This window comes from Macrobrachium nipponense, chromosome 1 (assembly GCF_015104395.2).
Source record: "Macrobrachium nipponense isolate FS-2020 chromosome 1, ASM1510439v2, whole genome shotgun sequence".
NCBI lineage: Eukaryota > Metazoa > Arthropoda > Malacostraca > Decapoda > Palaemonidae > Macrobrachium > Macrobrachium nipponense.
Window position 1 is genome coordinate 93,617,065 of NC_087200.1, and position 5,947 is coordinate 93,623,011.

The window sequence follows — 5,947 nt, forward strand, 5'->3', positions numbered from 1 at the left end:
ATGAAATAATTTTCCGTGACAGACTGAAGGAACTGGCTATGGAGTATTCTTACATGAGCCTGAAGTAACTGGCTAGGACATATTCTTCCACGACAGCCTGAAAGAACTGGCTAGGACATATTCTTCTATGACAGCCTGAAGGAACTGGCTAAGACAAATTCTTCCATGACAGCCTGAAGGAACTGGCTAGGAAATAATTCTTCCATGAGCATGTAGGAACTGACTAGGACATATTCTTCCATGACAGCCTGAAGGAACTGGCTAGGAAATATTCTTCCATGACACCCTAAAGGAACTGGCTAGGAAATATTCTTCCGTGACAGCCTGAAGGAACTGGCTAGGAAATATTCTTCCGTGACAACCTGAAGGAATTGGCTAGGAAATATTCTTCCGTGACAGCCTGAAGGAACAGGCTAGAAAATATTCTTCCATGACAGCCTGAAGGAACTGGCAAGGAAATATTCTTCTGTAACAGACTAAAGGAACTGACTCGGAAATATTCTTCCGTGACAGCCTGAAGGAACTGGCTAAGATATATTCTTCCGTGACAGCCTGAAGGAACTGGCTAGTAAATAATCTTCATAAAAGCCTGAAGGAACTGACTTGGAAATACTCTTCCATGACAGCCTGAAGGAATTAGCAGGGAAATATTTTTCATTGACAGACAGAAGGGACTGGCTAGGAAATATTCTTCCATGACAGCCTGAAGGAACTGTGCAAGGAAATACTCTTCCGTGACAGCCTGAAAGAACTGGTATGGAAATATTATTCCGTGACAGCCTGAAGAAACTGGCTAGGAAATATTCTTCCGTGACAGCCTGAAGAAACTGGCTAGGAAATATTCTTCTGTGACAGCCTGAAGGAACTGGCTAGGAAATATTCTTCCGTGACCGCCTGAAGGAACTGGTTAGGAAATATTCTTCCGTGACAGCCTGAAGGAACTGGCTTGGAAATACTCTTCCGTGACAGCCAGAAGGAACTAGCTACGAAATACTCTTGTGACAGCCTGAAGGAACTGGCTAGGAAATATTCTTCCGTGACAGCCTGAAGGAACTGACTAGAAAATATTCTTCCATGACAGCCTGAAGGAACTGGCTAGGAAATATTCTTCCGTGACAGCCTGAAGGAACTGGCAAGGAAATATTCTTCCATGACAGCCAGAAGGAACTGGCTAGGAAATATTCTTCCGTGACAGCCTGAAGGAACTGGCTAGGAAACATTGACCCCTGACAGCCTGAAGGAACTGGCTCAGAAATATTCTTCCGTGACAGCCTGAAGGAACTGGCTAGGATATATTGTTTCGTGACAGGCTGAAGGAACTGGCTAGGAAATATTCTTCCGTGACAGCCTGAAGTAACTGGCAAGGAAATATTCTTCCATGACAACCTGAAGGAACTGGCTTGGATATATTCTTCCATGACAGCCTGAAGGAACTGGCTTGGAAATACTCTTCTGTGACAGCCAGAAGGAACTTGTTAGGAAATATTCTTCCGTGAGAGCCTGAAGGAACTGGCTAGGAAATATTCGTCTATGAAAGCCTGAAGGAACTGGCTTGGAAATATTCTTCCGTGACAGCCAGAAGGAACTGTCTGGGAAATATTCTTCCATGACAGCCTGAAAAAACTGGGTAGTAAATATTCTTCCGTGACAGCCTGAAGGAACTGGCTAGGATATATTCTTACATGACAGCCTGAAGGAACTGGCTAAGAAATATTCTTCCATGACAGCCTGAAGGAACTGGCTTGGAAATATTCTTCTGTGACAGCATGAAGGAACTGGCTAGGAAATACTCTTCTGTGACAGCCTGAAGGAACTGGCTTGAAAATATTCTTCTGTGACAGCCTGAAGGAACTGGCTTGAAAATATTCTTCTGTGACAGCCTGAAGGAACTGGCATGGAAATATTCTTCTGTGAAAGCCTGAAGGATCTGGCTAGGAAATACTCTTCTGTGACAGCCTGAAGGAACTGGCTTGAAAATATTCTTCTGTGACAACCTGAAGGAACTGGCTTGAAAATATTCTTCTGTGACAGCATGAAGGAACTGGCTTGGAAATATTCTTCTGTGAAAGCCTGAAGGAACTGGCTAGGAAATACTCTTCTGTGACAGCCTGAAGGAAATGGGTTGGAATTATTCTTCTGCGACAGCCTGAAGGAACTGGCTTGGAAATACTCTTCTGTGACAGCCTGAAGGAACTTGGTAGGAAGTATTCTTCCGTGACAGCCTGAAGGAACTGGCTTGGAAATACTCTTCTGTGACAGCCTGAAGGAACTGGCTAGGAAATATTCTTCCAGATCAGCATGAATAAACTGGCTAGGAAACATTCTTCCGTGACGGCCTGAAGAAACTGGCTTGGAAATATTCTTTTGTGACAGACTGAAGGAACTGGCTAGGAAATATTCTTCCGTGACAGCCTGAAGGAACTGACAAGAAAATATTATTCCGTGACAGCCTGAAGGAACTGGCTAGGAAATATTCTTCCGTGACAGCCTGAAGGAACTGGCTAGGAAATATTCTTCCATGACAGCCAGAAGGAACTGGCTAGGAAATATTCTTCTGTGACAGCCTGAAGGAAATGGCTAGGAAACATTCACCCGTGACAGCCTGAAGGAACTGGCTCGGAAATATTCTTCCGTGACAGCCTGAAGGAACTGACTAGGAAATACTCTTCTGTGACAGCCTGAAGGAACTGGCTAGGAAATATTCTTCCGTGACAGCCTGAAGAAACTGACAAGGAAATATTCTTCCATGACAGCGTGAAGGAACTGGCTTGGATATATTCGTCCATGACAGCCTCAAGGAACTGGCTTGGAAATACACTTCTGTGACAGCCTGAAGGAACTTGTTAGGAAATATTCTTCCATGACAGCCTGAAGGAACTGGCTAGGAAATATTCTTCCATGAAAGCCTGAAGGAACTGGCTTGGAAATATTCTTCCGTGACAGCCAGAAGGAACTAGCTGGGAAATATTCTTCCATGACAGCCTGAAGAAACTAGGTAGTAAATATTCTTCCGTGACAGCCTAAGAAACTGGCTAGGAAATATTCTTACATGGACAGACCTGAAGTGGAACTGGCTAGGGAAAATTATTGTTCCGTGGACAGCTCCTGAAGGAACTGGGGCTAGGAAATAAAATTCATTCCGTGAGAGCCTGAAGGAAACTAGGCTAGGAAAAACTACTTCTTAGTGACAGCCTGAAGGACAACTGGCTGAAATATTCTTCCGTGACAGCCAGAAGGAACTAGCTGGGAAATATTCTTCCATGACAGCCTAAAGAAACTAGGTAGTAAATATTCTTCCGTGACAGCCTAAGAAACTGGCTAGGAAATATTCTTACATGACAGCCTGAAGGAACTGGCTACGAAATATTGTTCCGTGACAGCCTGAAGGAACTGGCTAGGAAATATTCTTCCGTGACAGCCTGAAGGAACTGGCTAGGAAATACTCTTCAGTGACAGCCTGAAGGAACTGGCTAAAAAATACTCTTCTGTGACAGCCTGAAGGAACTGGCTAGGAAATACTCTTCTGGGACAGCCAGAAGGAACTGGCTAGGAAATATTCTTCTGTGAACGCCAAAAGGAACTGGCTAGGAAATACACTTCTGTGACAGCCTGAAGGAACTGGCTAAGAAATATTATTCCGTGACAGCCAAAAGGAACTAGCTAGGAAATTACTCTTCTGTGAACCCAAGGCCTGGAAGGAACTGGCCTAAGGAAAATACCTTTAATGGTGACCAAGGCCTAATGGAAATGGCTAAGGAAATAATCTTGTGGACAGACCTGAAGGAAACCGGCCAAAGAATAACTCTTCTTTGTGACAGCCTGAAAGGAACTGGAAATAGGAAATGGCCCTCCTGGTGACAGCCTGAAAGGAAATGGCTAGGAAATACCTTCCTTCTGTGGACAACGCCAAGGAAACTACCTAAGGCTAGGAAATACTCTTCTGTGGAACGGCTTGAAAAAGGAATTGGCGAGGAATACTCTTCTGTGACAGCCTGGAAGGAACTTGGCCAAAAGGAAATACTTTTATGTGGACCCAAGGCCTGGAGGGAACCTGGCCTAAGGAAATACCTCTTCCTGGTTTGAACAGCCTAATAGGAAATTGAAGCTAGGAAATACCTCTTGGTGAAACAGACCTGAAGGAACTGGCCAAGGAAATAACTTCTTCCTGTGGAACAGCCTGAAGGAAACTAGATAAGTAAATTGGCTCCTGTGCCAGGCTTGGAAGGAAACCTGGAAACTAGGAATTCTAATTCTTCTGGTTTGACAACCAAAAGGAACTACTAAGGCTAGGAAAATATCTTTCTGTGAACAGGAAATACTCTTCATGTGACAGGCCTGAAGGAAACTGGCTAGGAATACTTTTATGTGACAGTTCCTATGGAATGGCAGGAAATACTCTTCCCAAAGAAATGACAGACTGAAGGAACTGGCCAAGAAATACTCTTCTGTGACAGCCTGAAGGAACTGGATAGGAAATGGCCCTCCTGTGACAGCCTGAAGGAATTGGCTAGGAAATACTCTTCTGTGACAACCAAAAGGAACTACTAGCTAGGAAATACTCTTCTGTGACAGCCTGAAGGAATTGGCGAGGAAATACTCTGGCATGTGGAAACAGGCCTTGAGGAAACTGGCTAGAAAATACTTTTATGTGACAGCCCTGAAGGAACTGGCTAGGAAATACTCTTCTGTGACAGCCTAATTGGAACCAAATGGGACTAAGGAAAATACTCTTGTGACAGACTAAGAAGGAACTGAGCCAAAGGAAAATTTGGTACTCTTCTGTGACACACCTGAAGGAACTAGATAGCAGGAATGCTCTGTGACAGCCTGAAAGGACTGACAATAGGATATATTTTCGGTTCTTTGTGACAACCAAAAGGGAACTACTAAGCTAGGATAACTCTCCTGTGACCAAGCCTTGTAGAAAAGGAAACTGGCTTAGGCAAATACTTTTAATGTGGACAGCCTAAATGGCGAATATGGCTAGGAAATACTCTTGTGACAGAATGAAGGAACTGGCCAAGAAATACTCTTCTGTGACAGCCTGAAGGAACTAGATAGGAAATGCTCCTGTGGACAGGCCTGAAGGACGTGAGGGCCTAGGAATATAAATTTTTCTCTGTGACAAACCAAGGAACTACTAGCTAGGAAGTACTCTTCTGTGACAGCCTGAAGGAATTGGCGAGGAAATACTCTTCTGAGACAGCCTGAAGGAACTGGCTAGGAAACACTTTTGTGACAGCCTAAAGGAACTGGCTAGGAAATACTCTTCTGTGACAGTCTGAAGGAACTGGGTAGGAAATATTCTTCCGCAACTGCCAGAAGGAACTAGCTAGGAATACTCTTGTGACAGCCTGAAGGAACTGGCTAGGAAATATTCTTCTGTGACAGCCAGAAGGAAATGGCTAGGAAATACTCTTCCTTGAAAGCCTGAAGAAACTAGCTAGGAAATACTCTTCTGTGACAGGCTGAAGGAACTGGCTAGGAAATACTCTTCTGTGATGGCCTGAAGGAACTGGCTTCGAAATACTCTTCTGTGACAGCCCAAAGGAACTTGCTAGGAAATACTCTTCTGTGACTGCCTGAAGGAACTGGCTAGGGAATATTCTTCCGTGACAACCAGAAGGAACTGGGTAGGAAATACTCTTCTGTGACAGTCTGAAGTAACTGGCTAGGAAATAATCTTAAGTGACAGGCAGAAGGAACTGTCTAGGAAATTTTCTTCTGTGACAGCCAGAAGGAACTGGATAGGAAATACTCTTCTGTGACTGCCTGAAGCAACTGGCTAGGAAATAATTTCTGTGACAGCCTGAAGGAACTGGCTAGTAAATATTCTTCCGTGACAGCCTCAATTAAAACAACTAAGAACTAAAAATCTTCCTCCTGGAAGACACGAAGTGAACTGGTCTAGGAATAAAACTCGTTCCTTGTGAACAGCCTGAAGGAA